General features: G+C 40.2%; 1 long non-coding RNA gene across 1 annotated transcript; it reads right to left on the reverse strand.

Moving 5' to 3' along the window:
• Nucleotides 1–1,153: 1,153 nt before the first annotated feature.
• On the reverse strand, nucleotides 1,154–9,879 carry LOC113981255. The gene is made up of 3 exons (XR_003538443.1): nucleotides 9,789–9,879; nucleotides 4,919–5,077; nucleotides 1,154–1,453 (listed from the first exon to the last, which is right to left on the reverse strand). It is a non-coding gene; the product is annotated as an uncharacterized LOC113981255 (long non-coding RNA).
• Nucleotides 9,880–26,432: the final 16,553 nt, after the last annotated feature.

Here is a 26,432-nt window from a genome sequence, read left to right on the forward strand (position 1 = left end):
AGTCACCGTGAAGGTGCAATCCCAGAAGATGAGCTGGGGATGGGAGTGCCCAGAGGTGACTGTGCAGGTGCAGCCTCAGAAGCCAAGCCCAAGATGGGAGGCCCCATCAATGACTGTGCAGGTGCAGTTACAGCAGCAGGGCCAAGGGCCATCTCGCCCACAAGTAACTGTACAGGTACAGCCCCAGAAGCAAGGACAAGGTACTTCTGGCATCAAAGTCACAGTGCAGCTGCAGTTGGTCTGTGACTCAGAAGGGGTAACCTGCCTCCAGGACCAAGGTGAGGAAGCCCTAGGTAATGAAGAACGGTGGACCTCAAAACAAAATCAGGGAGAGCCAATGACAAGATCTGAAGGTCAGAGAGAGCTAGCTGTAGTGGAGCTGCTGGAGCAGGGGGTCCTGAGACAAAAGGAAGATCAAGAAGTGGCAAAAACCCAGCAGGACCAGAACCAAGAGGAAAGAGCAGAAGTGGTGGAGCCGCAGGAGATGCAGGCTGGAGACAAAGCAGATCTGGATGGGATGATGACAGAGGAGCAGCTGCAGGACCAGAGCCAAGAGCAGGAACAGCTAAAAGCAGATCTGCCCCCACAAAAGGAAGGCCAAAGAACTACAGAGATGAGGCAGGAGCAAGGTGATATTCAAGAACGGCCCAAGGGGATAGTGGAAGACCAGAAGGAAGACCAAGGACGAGAAGTGTCTAAGAAACATCCACAAGAGGCTCCAAATTACTTTGTTGCTATTCCAATAACAGATGATCAGGTACTTTGGAGTAGCTGTTCTATCAAAACAAACAAAAGAAAACCCTTAACTTTAAACTTACATTTAATTTCTTATTTATATTGGTTGCAAAGCTTGTTTACAAGCCAAGAGGGACCAAATTCTGCTCCCTTACCTTAAGTGGTGTATTGAGTCTGGGTGGAATGGAGTAAACTTCCCCACAGCAGCCCTTTTAAGTGTTGTGCTTTTTTTAATAGATAGTTTTGTCTATAACACACCAATGTTTCAGCTACTGCTAGGAAAAAAAAAATACTTTCAGGATTACTACTGCCCTTTCTAAAGGGTCAGAGGTGTTGTCTCCTATAAATAATCTTTTATTCTGTAATTTTTTCAAACAAAAGCAGTGGGTTTTATCATCTTGCATTGTCCCACCCTACATTGTCTTATGGCTGTATTTAGTGAAATGGTATTAATTTGTTCATCTTCTTTTCCACTGAAGTTCACAAGGGAGAATGAGGATTTTCTTCTCTTCTACAGAAGATTACATGGAATTGATCTCTTTTCTCCATCTTTTATCCAACAAACTTTCCTGAGATCTTAGGCAGACAGTTAATTTCAAGAACTCATGTGTGGAGTCTTTATGCTCGTACTTTATCCAGATGTACTCTATTCTGTGATTTCCATGCTTAAACAATGTTGAAAAAAGCAACAGATGATTTCACCTCCATAGCGTTAAACCTAGGTACAGAAAACAGTGGAAATCCAAATAGAACTATTTTCTTCTAGAGACTTCGTGGGGGACCTAAAGCATTTCAGTTACCACAGTAAAGGCTCCTTCTGAAATATGTCAATACAGACTTGCACGGCTTGGCTACTACAGGCACTATCTTAATAGATCCATAGAATTAATTCCAAAAAGGATACAGTAACTGTAGAGACAGATTTCAATGAACAAAGCTTTCTTTACAAGGTAGGGGCTTCAAACAAATCATACATAACTTCTGCATAACTCTCTGTACTTGTTAGTGGGGGAAATGGTAGCTCACATTGAACTACTTCTTCCCATTTTGCTGGTATGAACTTTGAAGCGCACACAAAACTTTCTGAAAGAAGGATACAGTGTCTCATTCTCAAAGCAGCACTTTTAGTACCTTTATGAACAGGTTTTTTTACCCTCTAGCCTTTCATAGACAACTGTGACCTGCTGATGGCAGTGTTTTGTTCACAGCTGCTCAGAGGATGCAAAAGCAGAAAGAGTTCTCACTTTGTCCCAGTACCTGCTGCATCCCAAGGGGGCTTGGCTGGAGCCCTGCTCCTCTTGCAGAACAGCAACACTGTAGGGTGGGACATGCCCCATGCCTTTATGTAGGGGCAGCAGGTGACTGTGCACTCAAATATACTATGGAGAGAAAGAAAAGCTCTGGGGTGTAATGACAAGGAGCATACTATTCCACCTGACAGAGACAGGCAGGGGAAAGTCTTAATTTGAATCAGTAACTACTGAGTCCCAGCTAGCATGGGTAGAACTGAGAAAGAGTATATAAATTGTATGGATTATTAATATTTATAATACATATATATATATATATGCATCTTGGGATATCTTCTTGTAAAGCAAATATAAAAGGTAAAACCTGAATATTAACTTGTATGAACAGAGTGAAAATATAACCCTCTACTACCAGCTCCTGCTGTTAGTTTATGGTGCTTTTTCCAGTGAACCAAATGGATATTGTTTGTTGCAATATATAACTTGATTCCTTTTGTGTTCCCAGTTTAAGCTTCCACGTGGTAACTGGCATGACTGTATTTATGCTGCTGAAAGGCAATAATTAAGTAGGATTGCTATATCTGTTGTACAGATTTTTTTTCCTTTGTTTTTTTTCCAGTGTGACAAGCAGCTGCAGTACAGTAGCTTGCTTTGGCAGGCTTCTGAGGTTTTGTTTTTGCCTTAGTTAAGTGTAAAAACACTTATGTATGTGTTAGAGGGAGACGTCAAAAGGTGCCTTCCTCTTGGTAGGCAATTATTTGCTATGGCTTTGTCTTGAGCAGAATGATCTTTGGAGGTTATCTGGAGGATGGCCTCATATAACTTTCAGTGATTCCTACATATGACTGGCTTTTGAGAGGTGAACAAAAGTGCAGAGCACATCAGGAAGATAAATGCCAGGAAGGGAAAATAACTGTGTAAGCTGAAGACAATGTTGGCAGGCGAACAAATGGGTATAAAGTGGGCGAAGAATAAATCTAAGCTGGAAACTGGAAAGTTTCCTGCCATCTGAGGAATGAGATCATGGAACAGCTTGAAGGGTCATGAATGCCTAACTTATTCTGGTATTTTAATGAGATTTGAGTGTCCTAATATATGGCTTATGACCACATCCTGTACAGCTCTATGAATGTCCTTCCCCTCTTTTTCCTTTTCTGTCTTTCGATTCTTCTCTTTCAAGTTTCTCTGCTCTCACACCAGCCCTGGTAATCTGGCAGCTCTGACATCCCCAGTTGGATGCTCTGCCCAAGATATTCCAGCCAGTTCACGCTCCTCTAAAGTGATACCTTTAATGGTGGCAGTGACCTGAGACAGCTCCGTGTGAGGCTCTGAAAGAAACTGAGGGGTGTGGTTCTGTAAGCATGGTATGTATATATGCAGAGAGTGACTAAAATCATAGAATGGTTTGGGTTGGAAGGGACCTTAAAGATCATCCAGTTCCAACTCCACTACCATGAGCAGAGGCACCTTTCACTAGACCAGGTTGACTTCCAGGGATGGGGCATCCACAACTTCTCTGAACAAAGTGTTCCAGTGTCTAACCACCCTCACAGTAAAGAATTTTTTTTTTCCTAATATCCAAAACCTACTCTTTCAGTTTGAAACCATTTTCCCCTTGTCCTGTCACTACATGCACTTGTAAAATGTCCCCCTCCAAATTTCTCGTGGGCTCCCTTCAGGTCCCGGAAACCTGCAATTAGGTCAGTCCTAAGCCTTCCTATTCCAGGATCAACAAAGCCAATTCTCTCAGCCTTTCCTCATAGGAGGGGTGTTTTAACCCTCTAATCATGGTGCTTCTCTGGACTCGCTCCAATTGGTCGATGTCCTTCCTGTACTGGGGGCCCCTGGGGACCCCTGGTGGCCTAGTGGTTAGCATGCGGGACTCTCACCGCTGCGACCCAGGTTTGAATCCCAGTCCCCCGGGCAGATGGAGCTCGTTAGCCCTGTAAGGCCATCCATCTATGAGAAGGTCACTCTAAACAAACCTACGTCCTGAGGACCTCACTGCCATTGTCCAAGCTTGCTTGGCCCCGGCAGATGAACCTTAGGATTAAAGGGTGGGCTCAGTTCAGCGCATGCTGTGTCTCACCTAAAAAATCCATTGCGCAGGTTGGAAAGGTAAAAGACCTTTCCCAAAATCTTCGTTCACGAAGACTGGCCATTATTATTACTGGGGGCCCCAGAGCTGGATGCAACACTTCCAGGTGGGGTCTAATCAGAGTAGAGTAGAGGGGCAGAATCACCTCTCTTAACCTGCTGACCAAATATGTGTGTATACATACATATATGCACATATAATAGTGTTTTGACCATTTCAGATGCTTTTACCTATAAAGCATAGGCTCCTTACCTTACTGAACATACAATGTGATTCCCTGTTACATTGTAGACCTTCTAAATTAGAGAAGGGTTTTAAAGATGCCGTTAGTTTTTTGGGTATAATTATTTTGCCCTAATTATACTTTTAAGAGAGCTCTCCACATGACAAGGCCTAGGGCTGTCTACATTTTTCTCTTTCAAGAGGACAAAGGAAAAGCCCTGTTCCAGTCCTGGTGGGTGCACAGCCCTTCTCTCTTTGTGTCTAAGCAGGACTCCAGGAGGCTGCACACCAGACTTGGACTGGGTTGGATCTAAGAATGTTGTGGTCTCAGGCATTCAATACTCCATTAAAAGTTCTTCCTTCCTATTTCTCCTATAATCCCCCCACACTGCTCCAAAAAAAAAAAAAAAGAAAAAAACTAGCTATCCCATCAAATACACAGTACTTACAGAAAAGTGTTACAGACTGATACACCAATTAAAAAAAAAGCTGTAGAGAGATAAGGTAGATCATTCTCATGGGAGAGGGAACAGGAAGTTTTGAAGACACGTGAAGATGACAAAGAGAGGTAAGAAAAGACATTAACATTGCTCTGTAATAGTTAAATGTTTACCTGAAGGAATTTCACTCTAGCTCAGCTTCCCAGGTGTCTGTGCCTCAAACTGAGAAGGTAGAAGGATCTTTCTTATTTCAAGGATATTCTTGGAAAGATTGGACAAGGGGGGAGAATGGGAGGCTGTTTTGTGGAATTACTGTCAACACATAACCCAGTCTGTTGAAGCAAAGGTTGCAGTTTGTGTGGTCAGACAACTTGATGGCTTGATTCCTGCTCCATCTTTTCACAATCTAAACATGTGCTGTAAATAGCAGGCTGCAATAAATTGTGCTTCGGTTGCAGTAGGAATTAGCTTAATGTAAGAGTCATTTCAGTGATGTATTTTTCACAGTGACAAATGTACCGTAAGAGTTTGTAAATTCAGGGAGTTTGTATCTTCAAATCTTTATTTTAATTGTTTGTGGCTTTTATCCTCATGTTTATCAGAAACTTGTTATACTAATCTCTTCTGACGTGCAGACTGTGGGACTATTTACTGGACTGCACAATGACTGCTGAGGCTGTATGTAGAAAGATAGCAAAACAAAAGCATATTGACTGAGCTGTTTCAATCTATGTAAGAATAAAGTGGAGCTCCAATAAGTGTGAGCACTTAGGCATGTAAGCCAGAATTTGCTCGGTGAAATAATCTGAAAATCTCTAAATGACTTGTCTGTAACAAAGGCTTCCACTAGGTACTTAGTCCCTGTGTGATTGAATTCTTCTCTCTCCTGCCTATTTCCATGACTGACTTAGAAAACCTAAGAGATCATATTGAAAAAAAAAAATCTTTGGAGTCAGTTGTCTAAAGGCACAGATCCACAAGAGCCGGAAACTGGCCACACAGCTCTAAGAAACACCAGCTCAGAAAACAACATGTTTATCCAGTCAATCTACTTTGTTTGCTGCTGTGTTTTTCTTTTGGGAAGAGATCTCAGTTTAATCTGTGATCAAACTTGTAATCAGAAAATGGCATAAGACTAATTATGGAAATGCTATTCGATTTCCATAATCTATTAACAACTGACAACTGCATGAAGATCCCATTAATATTTACACAGTGCTGTAAGCTTTAATCTAATATGCTTAGGGTCAGATTCACACCTACTTTAAAATCTAGGGATTGTAGTTCACAGGAGACCTATGAGTTTAGCCTGTAGGCTTTAAAAGAAGGAAAAGAGATCAATCAATTCCTGAAAAATGAAGTTTGAAAATTGCTATATGATGGATCTAGGGGGTGGAGGGGGTTGGTTGCGTGGGTTCCTGGCTTAAACACTGAGTTACATTTTTGAGTGTGTAAGGCTTCAGCATTCTGAATTTTTCAAGTAATATATAGGCATTCCAAAATGAAAATTTGTTCCCTGTTTTCTCTTTCTGCATTGTAGATTTTGGACAGAATTGAAGATGTCCAAGAGCACATATTCTCTAAAGAACCTGACCTGTCGCGAGCTCTTCTTCCTATTCAAACTATGCACCTTACTATAATAGTAGCTCACTTGGGAACAGAAGAAGAAATAAAAAAGTAAGACTCTTGCAAAATTTAAGTGCAGCTAATTTTCTTGTAAATGTGGTAGCTTTACTGCTGCTATTGTGAATAATTGTTTTTTTAGAGCCTACACACAATTTTTCCTAAACTTTTTTTTGATTGGTTTCTGTCTTGCTTTTAATACCTCTCAGGAAGAATCTTTACAAAAGCTGGATGTGATGATGCATCAGAGGTTGAAATTTTGTGTATCTGCCATGGGGTGAAGAGAAAAACCAATGTTTCTGTAAATGATATTACTACTTTTTTACTGTGTTACTACCACAAATTAGCTCAACAGATGTAAGTTTTCTTGAGAAACCAGTGCTTTTCAGATCAGTCATATTTGTACTAGCTGGAAAAGGTTAGCTGTTGGGACATGTTACATTAAGAGGAAAACAACAAAATAATCTGCCTAATTCCTTTCTAAGTTTCTCTCTTTTCTAATTCAAGCTGTGGGCTGTTGCTGTGGCCCTGTGAATTTAGAGGATATTGAAAGATGGCTAAGGAAAGATACCCTGTGGTCAGAAAGGCTAGAACTGCTGGAAGGGTCGAGAAAGTAGAGCCAGTACGCTGCAAGTTTTTTCTCTAAGTCTTATGCTACTGTACCCCACTAGGAAACCTGAGACTTCTTGAAATGAGGAGGCAGAAAGGAAAGGCCCTTATGTGCTAGGCAAGGTATTGCATGGTAGAGGTGGGGACCTGGTGAGAGCAGCTCTTTCTCCAGGGGCCTTGGCACACATCAGCATAGGAATGAAGAACAGGCCTCAACACCATATGAGTGTCACACAGGATCTGCTTGGGTTTAAAGCAGAATACCTAGCTGGAAAGGGGACAAAAGAACCAATATGACTAGAAAAAAAGACCCCTCTGCCCATACAGGCAGCATCAGTTAAACATGACTAAGATGCACATGACAAGTTTGAAAGTGCCTTATTTTAAAATTACCTCTATTGTACACTCCAGGGACTTTTTTTTGAGTGTCTGAGGGGAAAAAAAATAGGAGTGTTATATGTGCTAAGGAACCTCATGCAGAAGACGATGTACAGTAATTCAGTAATAAAAACCTGTGCCAGTGCTGCTGACTGGGCAGGCTGTCATCCAGGAGGATAGGAAGCTAGTTGAGAGCAGCAGTAAAAATGGGAATCAATTGGTTAGGGAGGTGAGTAGAGCTAAGTAGTGTTAATGAACTTAAGAGTCAATGTGTGTCTGTAATGTAAAAATAATGGGCATACCTAATGTAAAGCAGATCTGCCTTGCCAAATGCTTTTCACTCTGTATCTTTCACCTACCTACGTAGCTCTTCCGAATGATGCTGTAATTCAGTGGCTACTGCTCTGTGCTGTCACATGAAAGAATGCCTTAAGCTGTTAGCTAACAGCACTGCTGATACAGACAGCCCAGCCCGCCACAGGGGGAGAGAGGCATCTTCAAGTCCCATGGCAGAAGCTGGAGGGGAACTTCTTACATGGTCATCTAGTGACTGGACAAAGGGGGGATGGCTTTAAACTGAAAGAAGGCAGATTTAGATTAGATACTAGGAAGAAATTCTTTGCTGTGCTGGTCCTGAACAGAGAAGTTGTGGATGCCCCATCCCTGGAACTATTCAAAACCAGGCTGGATGGGGTTTTCAGCAACCTGATCTAGCTGGTGTCCCTACCCAAGGCAGGGTAGTTTGAACTAAATGATCCCATTTGATGGGAGAAATTGTCCTAGCAATATTTAGTGGTTGCTTAGACATTATGGACTTAGATGAAGGGCTAGAATAGCACTGCTTGTTATTAAGGCAGAAAAAACAAATCCTTTACAAAGAATTAATTCCCTTTCCACCTTGAGTCCTGTCCTTACTAAATCTTCATCTGCTGAGTCCCCAAGAGTCTTAGAAAGAAGCAGCTCTTATGTGATTGTAACTGTTATAACTCCAATGTAGTAGTGAGGACTGTTCATAATGTTGGCTGTTGTTGGCTTAAGCGACCTTTGTATGCATTAAACGCGCAGTATTTGTTGGAATTACGAAGCCTTAGTAGAATGTTTCTGCTCAAAGTCTGTTTGAAGATTGATAGGATCCTCCTTCCTGAGAGACCAGGGTAAAGAAAGGTACCTGTAAAATTTCAGCAGGTTCTAAATTACTGAAAGACTTGGTGCCTATATTTAAATTTAAAAGAAATTTTAAAGTCATGCTTTTTCTGTGTCTTTAAGAAAAATGGTTTAATTTGAAGCTTTAATGTCTTTGGGTAATTCACTTTTATGGAATTTCTGTGCACAACAAGGCGCATACCTGAACTTTATTGAAATGTGACGTAGAGCTTACAACAGAAACATCAATTTGATATTTTGTTAGCTGGCCTGGAATAGGAGAATAGAATGGAGACAAATGATAGGTAGGAGAATGAATTTGTTTTAGTTTAAGAATAAAACTAGTGAACCAGTAGAAAATGGTGATAATTAAAACTACATGACACAAATTTAAGTTCAGTTTACCCCTTTTAACTCTTCAGCAGCATATATTCACGTAGCTTTTCTGGCATGTTAATGTTTTGAGTGTTCACTAGCAAAACTCACTTCTAATATATAAGCTAAGGTTGAAGTGAAAGACACGATGTATTTAAAGTCCAACTGTTACAAAAGCATTAGCAATGAATTATAGTGTGCCTGTTACACTATGCATAGTGCTGCAGAGTGGTCAAAACCGGGTATATTGGCTGGTATTAAAAATATAACAGTATTTTCATATGCAAAAAAGCTATTAACTTTGAGCATTTATATATTATTTTTAAGGGCTGTTCTGGCACTGAAGCAGAGCAAGACTAAAGTGGAAGACATCTTGCAGGGTAAAGACTTTAATATGACATTTCATGGGATTGGACAGTTTAATAACCAAGTGCTCTATGTGAAAATGTTGGAGGAAGATCAGAAAATGCTGAATAGAATTGCAGGTAAGTACCAAATCTGACTCTACCACTTCTGGTAACCAGTTTATAGAGTCTGTTAGTTCTTGTAAGCACTGGCCCAAGCTGTTCACGATTGTCATGTTCTACCTTTCCTCTTGTCTCTTCTTTTTCTTAATTGTTAAATATGAAGCCACCAACCGAGTTAGCCCTGCATTAGGGCTAAAATAGGTTTTCTGTATGTATTTGGGACAGATGAGACGCACAGACACTCAATATGTCAAGATCACACAGCAAGGTTGTCCTAGTCTGCCCTCAGTAAGGATCTCACAGGCCTGTGGTGTACGTAGTCTTCACAGTGACACCTCAAAGCTGGGGCTCTGTTCATTCTAATAAACTGAAAGCCTATTAAGTGTTGGCCACCTCTGAGAATAAAAGGACTTCATTTAAACTGGAATATGTGTGAAATCATGAGTACCTCTGAGACTGAAGATGACAAAAAGCAGTACTTGTCTGCGTATGCATGTGTAGCACCAGCAAATGCCTTCTGCTTCCACTGTAGAATGTGAAACAGAAGTGTAAGAGTAGCTTGTCCTCTGTCTGACTTCTCAAAGCACTGATGGATTTGCGGAGATGTTCCAGGTCTTTGACCTGCTTACCTACATCTGAGTACAGTTTCAGAAGGGCTTGGTACTCTCTTCCTCTCCACTTTGTTCTGCTTTTAGGAGCTGCTTTAGCCTGCAATCCAGAACCTAATGTGTGTCCTGGGCTTCCACTGCAACAGAACAGAAATAATCAATATACATTATTTTTTCTTGCTGTTTTCATACTAAGCAAAAAGGAAGCACAGTTCAACTAATGCTTCTCAAAAAGGCATGCAACAAAAAGATGTTATGTAGTCTTCAAATGACTTCTCAGAACAGTCTGTTTTCTTTCTGTTGATGCTGCTTCCTACCTCCTCCAGTTCTCAGCTTTGATATAATAATTCTGCTCTCTTATCCTCCTATTTATTTTGCCTTTTAAGTAGTCAGTGTTGCAACTAGACAGAGGATGCCTCTTATGAACAGCTTCTTTCCCTCAGCTAAATAAAATTAGCCACTTCACTATTCATTACCTCTTGTCTGACTCTGGCCTTCACTTCTTTTATTGTTCCATCCATTCCAAAGATAATTTTGACTCAAAACAGCTGTGCTTTTGTTGAAAGTACTCTGATGTTGTCCCTACTTATTAGAGCTACAACCTCAACAAACTTACCTATGCACAAAAGTTGCTTCTTCTAAAGTCTTTAACAGGAAGTAATCTGGACTGGAAGATAACAAAGTAGAAGGCGGATCATGCAATTTCCTATAAGATCATGTTTGTTATATGCCTGTCCATAACATACACAATTTGGTGCCATTGAAAGAAGGGCCTGATCTGCCTGTTTTGAGAGCCCTACCTTGGCTTTCTCTTTACTCCTGAAAGATGCAGAAGTGAACATCTCATTTCTCTTGCCTGAATACTGCTGATTTTTCCTCTATTCATTGTTTTGCTTAACTGAAAATTTTGTTTCCAGTGAATCATAGCATACAAGGTCAATCTCTATCATGCTATTTTATCACCAGCAGAAATGTTTAATTTTGGTTCTGCAGAATGTGTGCTATAATGCTCTTTTGAAATATCACATTGGAGCTGCATATACATTAAAAACCATTACAATAGTTGGTGGCATATCCTCCACATTCTATGCCTGGATAACACGCATCCTCAGGGTTCTGGAAACCTGATGCCTAGCTTCTGATCTGAGCCCCTTTGCTAATCAGATAGTGGAGAAAAAATTTTATTGAAAACCCCAGGAATATTCTGTCAGTATTTGTGTTTTCAATGCAATATGATTGTTCACTGCCTGAAATAATTCCTTGACTGGGAGACAAGCTGCCAATTTTCAAGCTGTTAACTCTGTTACCAATGATTTTGCTATTCAGAGAGATACAACTTCCAGTGTTTTTCTATTCTGCATAACTTCTGACCATTTCTAAAACTTAACGAATCTGGGGATTATGCAAATATGTATCAAAGTCTATCCTTACAATATCTCCAAAGAACCAGCTTTTTTGGTTTGGGGTTTATTTGTCTCCTCTCCTTTCCCTCAGCATAGCAATTGAATTAATTATTATACAATGAATAGGGATTTATTTCTACCTTTTAGTCAATATTTTTGGTTGCTCGTGAGGTAGGTGTGGATTTCAAATGCTGCCTTTTCAAGCAGCACGGTGGGCCAATGACTTGACTGGCAAAGATCAAGCTACACCTGCCAGCTATCTCTGCCTTCATGCCCTTATTGATGATTTGTCAACAAGATTAAGAGTTCTGCCTGCTCTAACAAAGCTTTGAACCTCTGAAGTGTTCCTGACATCATAAAATATAAAAATAGGTGACTACCACTTCATTTGTTTTTGTGCCTACACCATGAACTTCAGTTTCAAAGTGGAGAGTTAACCTCTCTCTTGATCAGTTAACTACAATTAGTTGGTAAATACTGAGCACTAGTGTGTTTTTCTTGCTGCTAGTGACCTCATCTGCTTTGAAGAGATACTGCTTAAGATGTCTTGGAATTTTCTTATGATATTTATCAAATGAGCCAGAGAAGACAGCGTCTAGAAAACTGAGTGCCATCCTGGCATGGGCAGGACACTATCTATGAATCTTGTTCCTAAACTGACTTCTTGAAGATTATTGCTAGCCTTGACCTTTCTTCCATCATCGGCCTTTCTGAGGAAAATCTGCTCATGGCAGTAAGACCTTCACCTTTCAGTAATAAGTTTTTCCTGGTGTTTGGTGGGATTGACGCTGGGTGGTAAGCAAGAGGAAATGCTACTTTCAGGTTTTCTTTGTTAGGTTAAGCTCTAGCTTGCTTCTTTTTATGCAACTAGAAAATGTTATTTGCCCGGGTGATGTGTGGGGAAGGGCTTTTTTTTTTTTTTCTAGAAGGAACCTAGACACTTTGCTGCTGTGTTTTATTCCCTGGGATTTGCTGTGCTTTGACCTACTGGCATGGGAACAAGACTTAATAATATGCAGAAATTATTCAAGTTAATGTGCTCTATTTGACAAAGTACCAGAGGCACTTTAGGGGTTGTTTGATACCTAACCATGATCATATAGGATCACTTTTAGATGCCTTAAATTATCTGCAGCATTCACACTGGACCTACAGCCAGACCGTACCCTTCTACAGCAGCAGCTGGAGGTCAGGTAGGCATCCTGTAGGGCATCTAAAAGGGTATTAGATGCTTGTTCAGACAACTGGATCCTGGTTTTTGTGTTTTCCAGATGGAAAATATATAAAGCAGTTGCCTTGGCAAAGTGACCATACAGTCCCAGCTGCTGTTCCTTTAAGAATACTCTGAGAAGAAACATTTTAAAGTATTAATTAGCTAGACCCTAAGCCAGAGACTTGGCCTTGATATAAATGCATATGACAAACCCGTAAACATACAAGTAGCTAAACTTCCTGATAGGTGGAAAAATCAAATGTGAGTAGGGTGATTTCAAACAAGGCACTCGTCACATACGCAATATGCTATTTTTTACGCAATTTCAACAATGAACCTGTTTCTCTCAGTGCCTAAGAAACTAAGAGTAAAAAAGATAGGTGTTAAGGTGGGGAGTCTGGCAAGAAGAGCGACAAATGTCCCAGGTTTCCGTTTTAAAATGTTGATTTTTTTTTTTCTTCCTCCACTGTTTTATCCCCTTTATATACAACCAAGGAATAAAGACCTCTGGCAACAAGAAAAATTGCTGGAGGGTACTCCAGCCTCAGACAAGGCTTTCAGCGTAACTTTGGAATTATTTCTTACTGCTTAAGCACAACTGTTGAACAAGACATCACCTTCTAGATATGCCAGACTTGCAGAGGTCTCCCTCATGTAAGCTTTGCCTTGCTATTCTTGATTCTGCATCCCCCAATTCCAAGTTTGTGAAAACCAGGGCTAGTTCAACTTGGCTTGACTTATTACAATCCGTAGCTGAAAGGCCTTGAAGAATATAAATCCTGGAGTTACTCAGACACTTCTGTTTTATTCATGCATAATAAAACCTTACTGTTTTATAATTACGTGACTGAAGTTTTAAAGCCAATACCATCATAAACATTTTGTATCACATTATCTGGGGATATATTATGTTTGTGTGATGTTCCCTTCTGAATTGCTGTAAGTGCTGTGGAGTTGCAGTAGTTTTGGGAATCTAGCCACTCTTTTGCTGGAAGCACTCTGCTTCTCACATTGCTCTTTGCAATAATTGGGTAGAGTCTGTTCTATCACAGGCCCCAGCTGTGTCCACTGGTAGTTGCATCTTGTTGCTGGTAGGGCTGTCATGTGCATACGCTTTCCTGAATTCAGCATTGTGATAGAAGACCTATGAATTTGGAAGGAGTTGTGTTGCAAACATAGAAGTTTGGATCTAGTATCAGGTTTGCAACATATGTCTGTATGTCATGCACAGCTTTGGTTTTGTGTATTTTTTCTTTGTCTGTTGCCTGTGATAGTATAACTGGTTACCTGCTGTACGTTTTAACTGTGTCTTGCTCAAGAAGGGCATAGTGGCTTTTTGTCTAACCTCTCTGTAAATATTTTTTCCCTACCTCCTAAATGTTATTCATTTGTTTCTTATCTTTTTACTAGAAGTCGTGCAAGAATGCTTTACTGAAATGAATCTCTACATTTTGGGGAATAAGGACTTCAAACCACATCTTACTTTCCTGAAACTCTCCAAAGCATCAAGGTTGAGAAGAAGGGTAAGTAACTGGGTTGAAAAATACTATTTCTGGGATCTCTTATAGTGATTATTTTCCTTCTAATGATGTTCTTGGGACCTCTATACTTAGGCAATAATCATTGTAACCAGAGAACCATAGAAGTTGTCTTATTTAACGAAGGTTATGTATGGACTGGTCAACAAAGTTGTATTTGCTCATATCCAACTGGGAGAAATGAGGTCTCTTGTTCATATTGTGTATGACTCTCTTGTAGAGTACAGAGTGCTTTCTTTCTGCTGTGGCTAGTCAAATTTTACACGAAACCCACATCAAGCTGTTTCTATAGGGCAGGATGACTTCTGAGTAATATTTATCTTCACACAAGATTTATGTCCTGTTGGAAGTCAGGCTCATGCCTTGATTTATGCTAGAAATGTGTGATGTGCTTTTCTAACATTTACTGCAGCATTGTATGGGATTTATCACAAACAATTAAAGTAAAAAACAACTTTGATTAGATTGCTCATTTCCCAGTGGAATACTGTCCTGCTTGTTTCCAGGAATAGTACTTATATTTATGAGGTCAATATATTACAAACCTGAAACACTAGAGGAGCATGCAGAAAGAAAACAAAAGAATGCTATAATAGCTGAAGAAAATGACCTTTTATTTGTCCACTTCAAGTGCTTTATGTTGACTTGATATTTACCTTTTTTATACATGATACAATCAAAGTTGCATAGGACTGATAGTTCTCTGCTGGAGGCTTTTTCTTTTATACTGTCCTTAGGGATTTTCATGAGCACAGGCATTGGCAATGTCTAATGTAAACAAAACTATACAATAGGCGTGTAGGAATTACTGTTGGCTTTGTCTGGAGTATTTTTGCACTTTTTACTATCAAGTTTTTTTAATAAAATTATAATTTCTTGCATGCTCTCCTCTAGCACTAAATATAGCTTATTCCTCCACAGCATTATTCACATATGCCATCTCCTTACACACATATATATTCATACATAAATATGCAAGTGTATAGATCTTTGAATGTTGGAGTATCAATTGAGTGGTGAGTCCAGAAGTGGATGCAGTACTCCTGGTGCGGCCTCACCAGTGCTGAGCAGAGGGGAAGTATCATTTCCCCCACTCTGCTGGCAACACTCTTCCTAATGCAGCCCAGGATACCACTGGCTGCCTTTGCTCACACTTCTGGCTCATGGTCAACCTGGCCCACCAGGACCTCTGGGTCTTTTTCTGCCAAACTGCTTCACAGTCAGCCCTCAGCCTCTACTGGTGCCTTAGTTTGTTCCTCCCTAATGGCTGCACTTAGTGCTACTTATTCAACCCCATGAGGTTCTTGTCAATCTGTTTCTCCAGCCTGTTGAGATACCTCTGGATGGCAGCATGACCTCTGGTGCATCAGACACTCCTCCCAGTTTTGTTATCAGTAAAGTTGCTGAGGGTGTGTTCTGCCCCAATATCTAGACCATTAATGAAGATGCTAAACAGTACTGGACATAGTATTGCCCCCTTGGGTACACCTCTAGTTACCAGCCTCCAATTAGACTTCATGCCACCAATCATTACCACCTGGAACCAGCTATTCCGTTTCAATCCACCTCACTGTTCAGCCAGCCAATAACTCATCAGCCTTCTTTATGAAGATCTCCCAGGAAACAGAATCAAAAACCTTCCTGAAATTCAAGTAGACAATATTCATTGCTCTTCCCTTGTCTACCAAATATTACTCATTTTGTCCAAATTTGTTTTCACCTTAAAACCTTTGCTCCTAAAATACTATTCAATGCACCAGGGCTGTGAAACTGGAGTGGGGCATGTGGACTCCGTATGTCCATGTAGAAATCTCCTTGAGGTGTTAGTAAGGCTCAACCCTAGGCATAGGATATAACTTCAAAGATCAAACTGGAAGATTAGTGTGTATGTATTCTGAGATATGGCACATATGTTGATATGGAAGTTGACACTATCAACTTACTTCTTTCAAAGTCAAAATTTAATGGGGATAAAAAGGAGAAAAACTGACTACTTCTATAGTATCCTGTTGCTAAATGCTGCACAAGAGAAATCAGCCTTCCTAAACACTAGAAGATGCCAAAGTATGAATACGACAAAATATCACTTTAGTTATTATGATGCCATCTACTGGCTGTAATTACTTTCTTCGTACCATAAATAACTCTTTCCTTGTAAGGGTGTTGATCAAGTATTTCATGCAACTTAAGTGCTTTTTATATGAACCTTGAGAGAATTACTAAAACAATTTGTAATTTACATCTCAAAAATACTTCATTAGTGAGACAGGTATGTGATGATACTGGTGGTGTAGCTGCAGACTTTGTTCTCATTTGTGTGAAAGGAGGAGCCGGTTCTCTTTAAAACAACTACTACCACTGCTAACTTTCATCTTGGGAAATTGTGCATCTTTGTGTGTCTAAATATCCCAAGAGGTTGGAGAGAGCTTGGTTTGTGTGCTTTTTATCATGAATAGCTACCGAAGGAGCACTATGTGCCGTTTGAAGATCAGGTTCAAAATGTGTAGTGTGCCACTAGCACAAATATAAAATATGGGCTCTTCAGGTTTTTTGACCTCTCTTTCCAGTGAGCCAAAAGGGAACAGTTCACCTCTTAAGATAATCCACTTCAGTATCTGTAGTAAGAGCCTTCTCCAGTGTGGGCTGTTAGCTTGTAGTGCTGGGCACTGCCTGTGCTCACCTATGCCAGAGCAAAGCTGTGGATCAAGTGCTGCTCTGCTAAAGTCGAAAATATTTGTTCCTTCTCTTTTATGTTGCTTCAAGTAGATTCACTTGGTGCAGGTCTGCAAATAGCTGTGGTCTACCCTGAGTGGTGAGAGAGCAGCAATCCTGCAGAGTCACACACTTGTATTAAAACACTTGGAGATTTTTAATGGAAGGGCAGTCCTAATCCTGCCCTCTTCTGGCTACTTGATAAGTTATCTTTAATGACATGACCTTACTCAAGTTTCCATTATTGTCCCGAATTACCCAGAAAACAGCCCATGCGCACTGTATCTCTGCATTTCAGCAGAACTTGAACCTGGTGGCATTAAGGTGACACACAGCTCCTGGCTCCTGAACAGCCTGGCTCTGACTGACACATGGGTATCTCTGGGGCACAGAAAAAGGTGTGCTGTTTGTTTAATTAAACTTTCAAGTGTTTTAGTCACCTGGGGCAGCAGTGCCTAATGGCTTGATGTGTTTGACTGTGAAGCTATTTATGTCTGTTTCTGTCCAGGTGACACTGGCTGTTCTGGCTACCCTCCTGCACTCCTCATACTGTGAACCATACATATCCACCTGCTAAAAATGCTGTCATTATGAGGAAGAAAGCTTGTAAAGAGACTTTCTTTCCTTTTTTTTGTTTGTTTGTTTTTGGTTGGTGGTTGTTTTTTTTTTTTGCTTTTAGGAGTGGGGCTGAACAAACTGATTGAGACTTCTTTGAGGCAATGTGCTGCCAGGAGCTCCTTGGAGCCTTGCCAGCTCTCATTAGGTTAAGAGAAGGTGGAGACTATTCCCTGTTGCTTAATGATTCATCTGTCCTTCACTTCATCTCCATGTGTGCCCCTGGCACATGTGGTTTGCCACAGACTAAATGCTTTGTGGGAGCCCCTTATGTAAACTGGCGGCCTGTTGCTGTCTGAATTAAAGCTACAGGAACCACAAAACTGTTGGATGCTTGCCCATCCTTGGTGACACTTGTACAGGGCAGCTAGTGCTGCTGTGCCCAAATTTGCCAAGGGGGAGAACCGCAAAGCAATTACTGTGATGAGGGACTGTTTGTTTTTAGTCTTGACAGACATACACTACAATGATTTCTGAACACATACTTTGATTATAGCAATAGTAGTTACTTTTCTTAGTCTGAAAATAACATAACATCTCAAAACACACCCATAGGAGTATACACTTTGATTTATATGTCATGACTGTTCTAACATTTGGCCAATGGGATATTGAGAGTGGTTGGTAGCTATCTAAGAGCTCCTGCGGTTTTCTCTTTCTTTTCTGGCTTGATGTGAGCTTGCTTTCACAGTAAGTTGCTGAGTTAAATTTCTTTTGAATAATACTTTGCTCACAAGGAAGAAGGTGCATGAGCTCTATTTCTAACCTGTCTCTAGCATGCTGATTGCTGTTGTGGAATGTGTACACCAAGGAGAAGGTCAAATTTTTCAGTCTGTGACTATATCAGTGGGATGAAACTGAGCAAAGTAAACTCTAGGGGAAGTTAAGGCAATTCAGGAGAATTGGATGTGGATGTGGTGACTATGAAATTGCTTGAAATATCTAAAATTAGGTGCATGCATTTAAATAACAGTGGGTTCAATTGGTTTTGTATCTTTGATTTTTTTTTTCTTGCATAGTGTGGGGTAGGGGAAGGATTCAACAAAAGCCAAATTTCCTGTAACTTGAATGATTCATTTTTCTCAGTATTAATTTAATACTACACATGGAGTTGATATTGTTATCCTAATCAGCAGTGGGGTGAGGGGGTGGTATTTTCTTTTGCTAAGTTTTGTTAAGATAATACTTGACACACTTTTCTACAGTGTATGTGTATTTGTGTACATATAATATATGTATGTCTCACTATTCTTTCAATATTCAGGGCTTCAGAAAAATTTGTTTGGATCTGTATAAAGAATATGAAGACAGTTACTTTGGCACAGAGGTCTTCAGTCGAATTGATCTCTGTGCCATGCGTAAGAAGAAGCAGAAATCTGGTTACTACTATTGTGAATGTTCAATTAATGTGACTTCCAGTGGTACAGAAGAGAGTAAAGAACAAGAAATATTGATAGAAGATGTGGGAGAAACAACCAGTGAAGACCTTCCAAATAGTGTAGCAAAGGCTGAAATAGGAGCAACTGCTACAAGCTGTAAGCTTGCCTCAACAGTAGTAGCTGACGATAAACCATCTGAAAATATTGCTGAGGCCTCAATTGCAATTAAAGAAAAAGAAATCAACGAGGCAAAGGGAGAGCCTGAAGCTACAGATGGAACTTTTCTTACAGCTGGAGAGATCTGCTCAAAGTCGGTACTTGGTCTGTTGCCAGCAAGTTCAGATGTGTTGAAAAGCATGGAAATGGAACAAGAAAAAGCAAAGATAACAGATGGTAGCTTGCATAAAACTGAGGCAATGGAATATGCACCTGATCAGCCAACAAGTTTGGTATAAAGCTGTTGCAGACCTTGGTGAAATGAACCCATGCTTGGTGACATTGGAGAAGGCAGGCAACCACAGTGGGGCTGAGCCACACTGGGCTGAGGTTAGGGGGATGGGCATGGTGAATTAATTTTTGGCAGGAAACAGCCTTTTTAGGAGACTGATAGGACAAAATAGAGCAAAATCTGAGGGAAACATCACTGAATATTGTAATGGTGAAATGCCTAGCTCTAAACCTACACCCCTAGTGTCTGCAAGCATATGTACTATAAAGGCAAGTGAGCCCTGGTTTTACAGGATCCAATCCTTCAGTAGTCACTCATTGATGTGGAAGTTGCTGCCAGACACCTCTGGTGCCCAAATGCACACTGCTACCTTGGCTGAATTTCTATCTGTGCTGCTCCACTCCTTGCCCTGAGCCTGCAGCTTCAGTTTTGCTCCTTCCTTTGCCTGCCCTCTCTGAGTACTGCCTAAAGACATCTTTTCTTGCTTAATCCCTACAGTTGCTCTGTCTTGTGACTCCAAACCATGATTACAACACCATCCTTCATTGCATGTCTGTAATGATTTTAGTTGTTAACACACCTTTGTCAAGTACATGCTTTCCTTTGACTTAGTAGCTACTGAAAGAGAAAATTATTTTGCCAGGCTTATGGGAAGAGTATTTTTGGAAGGAAATGATGTATAACACTGAATACTTCTCTTTATGGATTTTTCTTCCTCTCCTTTACTTTATCTAATGTTTTGTTTTTGTAAAATGCCTTGAGGAGGACACAAAGGACAAAGAGCTTTTTTCTAAACTGAAGTTTTGGCTGAGTCTGAGGCTTCCTGGCTTTGGCCTTTGGCTGAGGCCCAAGCTGAACTGTGCCCTCCTGGCCCCGCTTCCCTCCTCGCACGGGGGTGATGTTCGTGGCGGAACCTCGCGGCAGCAACACCAGTAGATGGCACCGCTGGAGAGCCAGCTGCGGTGGGAAGGGACTAGCCGACTCCCGGTCCCGTGCTCGCAGCAGCCTCGGGCATCCTCAGAGAGGGCAGAAAGGAGCCAGCCGGGCACTTGGAAAATGTCTTTCTTCCCCTTTCTGCTCTAATTGCACATTGAAAAGGGATGTTTAGTATCTTAAAAGCTCCTTTTTTTTCCCCTATTAAAAATGTGTGCAGATAAAAAAAAAAAGGTGATCAAGAAGTAGCTCTCCCTCCACATACACAAAAACAGTAGTAGCATCAAGCATACAGCGTTTTGCTTCCCTACAAGGTATGTGAAAATACACATGTAAGCAGAACGGCACTCTGCTAAATTAACATCAGGCTGTTCTAAAACTTGTTACTGGACTTGGGAAAAAAACAAAGCACGGTATTTGTGCCTTTTTCACGGGGGGGGTGGGGGGGTGGGGTGAACCACCTTCCCCAGCCAGTCACTGTATAGGAGGAAAGAGAAGGTCTTGCATTTAATGAACCTGCTTTGTACTCCCCCCGGGGTCTGTGTCAGATCCCTTGTGCTGTTGAGCTTGGCAGAGCATTTATTTTTGTGTCCCTGCACTGAAGGCTGTGGACTTTCAAAAGGCTGTCCCCAAATGGTCTTCTAAATGCAAATTCCAGCGTAGCTATTCTCAGCTTCTCTGGGGTCTTCAAAATGCAGCTACATTGCTCAGTGTTAGAGAAAGACTGCAAGGTTAATTTGGGGGAGTAGTTAAAAGTGAGACCCCATAGAGCATTAGTGCATTCTGGAGGTTTTTTGTTGTTTGTTTTTTGTTGTTTTTTTTTTTTTTTTCAGGAAAGTTTACTCTAAATATACACTGAGGACAGAGTGTTTCTCAATGATTTTTATTTTTAAATTCAGAAAAGGAGTAGCAGTGTCATTCATCATAGGAACTGAAGTGGATTCAACGGCCTAGGACAAAATACACACTTTACAACATGCTATATTTCTTCTTACTGAAAATGTTAATTATCTTTTTATAGACAGATGGCACTGGAGTGTAGCAAATGCATGGTAAACCTGAGCTCAGAAACATTTGAGGTTTTAATGTGTACAGGTTCCAATTAAGTTTAACTCTGGTTTGGGGTTATTGTTATTATAGTAGAGTAATTAATTTCACTTATCTTGGGAATATAGTTTACTTGTTTTGGTACATTAAGTTAGAATAAATACTTAAGTTATATCATTGTGATTAATCTTGACAATTTAGAATAGCACTTAAAACCGTGTATATACCAAGTTCGCCTCTTTAGTCTCTAATGACAGGTCAAAATAAGCTTCTATAATGCTGTTCAAATCATAACAGTATGTTTTCAGCTTTGTGATGGAGAATATAAAATAAGTCTTATGTAAGTCCTAGATTTTGTTGGTGCTCTGCTTTAGCCAAGGGGAACCGTGTTTTTGTTCCCTGGTATTTTTTATTTAAATTAATTGAAATATATTTCATTATTAGACACTTATGATATAAGGCAGGTGGGAGACAATTGCTGGAATGAATATGTCTTTATAGTGCTGAAGCAGATTAATTGTCCTTCTTTATGACTACTGGAGGGAAATTACACTGTGAAATTTAGGTCCAGAAGGGAATTTGATTCACTCTGTATGATCCCTGCATTTACTGTTCTCTTTCTATGATTTTTTTTTTTTTTTCTCTTTATGGTCTCTAACTTGCCTATTTTTTCCCTTTGAGTAATTTTCTTTATAAGCACTAAGAGTTTATGTAGAAGATAAATGCAATCTCCTAATTTCTTCTAATTGAGTTTAGCTGAATGTAACTTGAGTTACTGAAATGACAGTACAACATTGGAATTGGAGAGAACTTGCAATAAATATTACCCACTAAGTGTGACTTTTTCTCTTTGGGAAAGTACTAAATGATGAATTGCAGTGCAATGATGAGTAATTTCCAAGTAAGTTGAGAGAAGGCTTTGACAAGACCATCTCCCTGTGTCTTGGCTGGTTGTAATTGTATATTTGTTTGACTAGCTATTCTAATAAACAGGATGCAAAAGCCAGAGGAAGAAGTGTTCCCTAAATACCTCATCCTGAATACTGTTACTGGTTGCTATTAGGCACTAAAGATCAGATGGGCCAGTTTTTCTTTTTTTTCTGTACATTATATATTTTTCAGGTTAGATGCAACTGAGCAACAGCTTTATATCTGAGGTTAAAGTAAATAAAGATCATAGTGGTTAGTCCAGCTGCCTTTCCATTCCTGTAGTCTTGTACATATACAGAAAAAAGCAGAGACACCTCCTTCTTTACCTATAGTTCATGTCGGGAAGATGCCATCCTCTTCTGTTGGTACAGCACAGCCATCAGAAAGCTGGTAGCTTCATGTTGGATCCCTACAACCATCCCACTTTGGGTATATTAAATCCTTGATCCTTCAATTAGGAGCAGGAAATTTTACAGGTGAATACCAATTTGATCTTCTCGAAGCATTTTATTTCCGTGAGTGTATTCTGCATAATTCTGTGTGTCATTGGCCACAGCTTCTATGGTATGGTGTATTACCAAGGCAGAAGTCCTACAGTGTCTACATGCAGGTAGATGGGAATAATCCCTCAGTCTGAAACACTTGCCAAAAAAAAAAAAAAAATCCTTAATCCTTTACTTGGCAAAAAAACTTGAAGCAGATTTTTGCATAGGCCCCCGCGCTCTCATATTGTCATTGTGACCCCCAGCAGAAGGGCTGCAATTGCTTTGCCTGGAGAGAGGCTTGCTTATGGCACTCTGGAGTGCTGGTGGGGTGGATCAGACAAAAATTGTGGATTTTTTTTCTCTGTTAGGAAATCTTCTGTTTCTTTCTTATCATATTGTACTGAAACTAAAAGCAGATGCAGGAATCAAGGACAAGTTTGACAAGTATTCCTGTTGAAAAAAAACATGTCTTCAAATGTTGGTAAATATTCTCTTTGTAGAAGTGGTTATTCAGATTTAGAACCAGGACACATATGGGGGCCCATGAATCCTAAGCAAGGTAATTATATTGTACAGTTTCCTTCTCAAAAGGGACTCCTAGATAGGCTTAAATCCAGGCACTGTGTAGTCCTAACACCTCTGAAGCTGGCTTCTGACCACGGATTTTGGTTACTGACCTGTGCAGCAGACACATGAAGCAAGCCTCATAAAGAGTCTAAAAAGCCTCTGTGTTAAATCAGAGCATACTTTTCAAGCATATGAGAGAGAAATTAACTATTTTATTAAAAGAAAAAGAATTTAGGCATTGAATGTCCACCCAGGGCTTTTTCTTTTCCATTGTGTAGATTGACTTTTAATCTTAAAATTAGGAAACTGCTTTTTAAGACCAGCTGAAAAGATTGACAACTGCTTTCAGAAATGTTATTTAAAATTATTTTTATTTGAGTTGCAAGATGTGGGATGTCAGTGCTTGGATGAGAAGTGGGACAACAAATCTTATTTTTAAACCAGACATACCACTCCCTAATTTTGTTTTCAAAATGAAGAAAAAACCCAGCAAACTGCTGCCTGGCTGTTTGCCAGCCTTTGAACCTTCAGTTTCTTAATGTAAAGAGAAATGAGCATCTGTATGTAATAGTAGTTTCTTTCAAAATCCAGCATTTATTATCTGCTGGTAGGTGCCTGGTTCAGCTTTTATACAACTGAATAAGAAAAAAGTAGTGTTGAATAAGCACTAAATAGTGACACATTTATCAAGTAAATGTGTCAGGTAGAGGCGATTATACTGAGTTTCTAACTTGTAAAGTTTATGGGAAGTTTGACTCGTCTCCTTCTGAGCCGAAGAAATTGCTGAACTCTGCTTGTGATTAGTGAACTGGAGTCACACAACTACAGAATCAATTAGGCTAGAAAAGACCTTTGAGATCGAGCCCAACCTATGACCGAACACCACCTTGTCAACTAGACCATGGCACTAAGTGTCACGTCCAGTCTCTTCTTAAACACCTCATAAGAGTCAAAGACTGTTGAGGATTTGTGGGGTTTTTTTGCAATAAATTCTGTTTAGTTAGAGAGCTAAGCTTAGGATGCTCTGTAGCTCATAAGTATTTTTCAGAATTAAATTGATTTGAGGTTAAGTCCTGCTCAGATTCCAACTGAGGCAGCATCATTGGTGACACTACGGTCTTAGCTGGTGCTATTGAGATCAAATAAAAACCCCAACTTTCTGTGTGTTTAAGGCTGTTATTGACAATGGCTGGGAATTCTGTTTAATGAAATAAATTTAACTGAGAAATGTAGATATCCTTTTGCACAATCAGATATTTTTTAATGCTTTACCTCCAAATACAGTATCTTGATCTGAGTGTGCTAATTCACAGAGTAATTAATTCTTTTATCTGTATAAAATCTATGGACTTGATTCTTGAGTCTTATCCCAGGGGGTGCTATCTCCTTGTGTTTGGTGATCTGTGGGAAATGTTGTCCGAACAGGGACCTTTGCCAGAAAACAGGGAGCATGAGGGGGCTTCAGGAGACTGCAGCTCTGCTGCCAACAAGGTTTTCTTCTCTCAGCTTTAAATTTGTGAGAAAGACATTTTCACTCTTGACTGACTTCACTAAAACCCCTTAAACAACTTCTGAGTCTGATATTGAAATGACCCTATCTACTAATTTCACACATAAACTGCCCGGAAGCGATTATTTGTAGAAATAATCAAGTTATTTTGAAACAAATTAAATATAATTGAAATAAACTGATATTGAAGCAGTATAATTTCAGCCTGAATAATTGAAAGCCTTTAGGTACTATTATGAAACACTTTACAAAGTAGATTTGAGTTATAAACAAATACATTTATTTATTTTTCAGTTTTGGAAATATTATCAATCAAAACTCAATCGCATCTTGAGCTTAGCTTAACTTTATATTTTTAAGATGTGTTTCAGGGCATTCTAGCTTTTGCTGGCACCAGAAAAACTTTAAATGCACAAGAAGTGTGTATGATGTAAATGTACCTCACAATTCCAGGATCTTAAGCTTTGACAAAAAAGTGTTCATCTCCTAAGAGATGGACACCCTCACGGCAGTATGTGTTTTATTTTTTTACTTCCCTCTTCATGTCTTAGTATTCACTGAGGGCAAGAGCCAAGTATCTATTCCTTGGTATATCTGCACATATTATCTCTTGACTTGCCCTATTCACCACCCCCACTCCTCTGCTGCCATCCATCTTGGTGGCTGCAGGACTTGCAGTGACACCATTCTGGTTTTAAAGAGTAGGAAGGGAGAACTGACCAATACTTTTGTGCATTGAAAACAGGTGCTAGTGCAGGTGAAGGTGGTGCTTAAAATCAGGTCTTCCTAACCGCTTCATAGCCTGGACAAACTGTTAAATCTGCCTCTCAAAAATTAAAGTACATTTCCTTTTCCCGGTGTCAGGAGCACACTTCTGAGGAATCTGCAAAACTGATTCATTGTCCCATTACTAGACCTTCTTTTGACAATGCTTTTCCCACTGCTGTTTACTTTCTATGCTACTCTTATTCTTCCTCCAATCCAATTATCTAGTTTGGCATGGGATCCTACATTTCTACCTCTTCCTTTGATTTTTCTGACTGCATTTCCTAGCTGGAAACTTTTGATCAGCCTATTGCTGCAGGGCAGGATGCCCAACATCACCCCTTTGAGCTGGTAAAGGCTCTGGGCTAGCTGGCTTCAGCAACCTGTTAGTCTGCTGCTTGTAAGGCCATTTTGCTCTGGTTTGCAGAGTCCCTGTTGCAATGGGGGCACTGAGCCATCACAAGTCCCTGAGCTGCTGTAATCCTACTCAGAATAACTGAACAAGTGTACCACTGACTTACTGCAACTGGAAAGTGGGGTCAGCACAAAATGGGATTGCAGCAAATGTACTGGCAAGCATACATCAGGGCCTTGCAGAGCAGCACTTAAACAAGCAGCATCCACAAAGGAAGGTGCAAGATCACACAGAAGGGGCACAGATTCTCCCTCTAGTCTTCATTTTACTCAGATGATGCAGAGAAGAAGCAGCAAATTGCGGGATTTGGTGTCAGGGGCTGTCCTGCCTCAGGCTGGCTCCAACCTTGGAGCAAATGTAAACATATCAGCCAGTACTGATGTGTGTAATGGGTGTGGAGAATGAGGAGAGAGTGGAGGCAGGGGGAAATGTTTTACAAGAGCATGTAGTGATAAGACAAGAGGGAATGGCTTTAAACTGAAAGAGAGCAGGTTTAGATTAGCTATTAGGAAGAAATTCTTTAC

Source organism: Neopelma chrysocephalum, unplaced genomic scaffold (assembly GCF_003984885.1).
Source record: "Neopelma chrysocephalum unplaced genomic scaffold, ASM398488v2 Primary Assembly neopelma1_22, whole genome shotgun sequence".
Taxonomy (NCBI): Eukaryota; Metazoa; Chordata; class Aves; order Passeriformes; family Pipridae; genus Neopelma; species Neopelma chrysocephalum.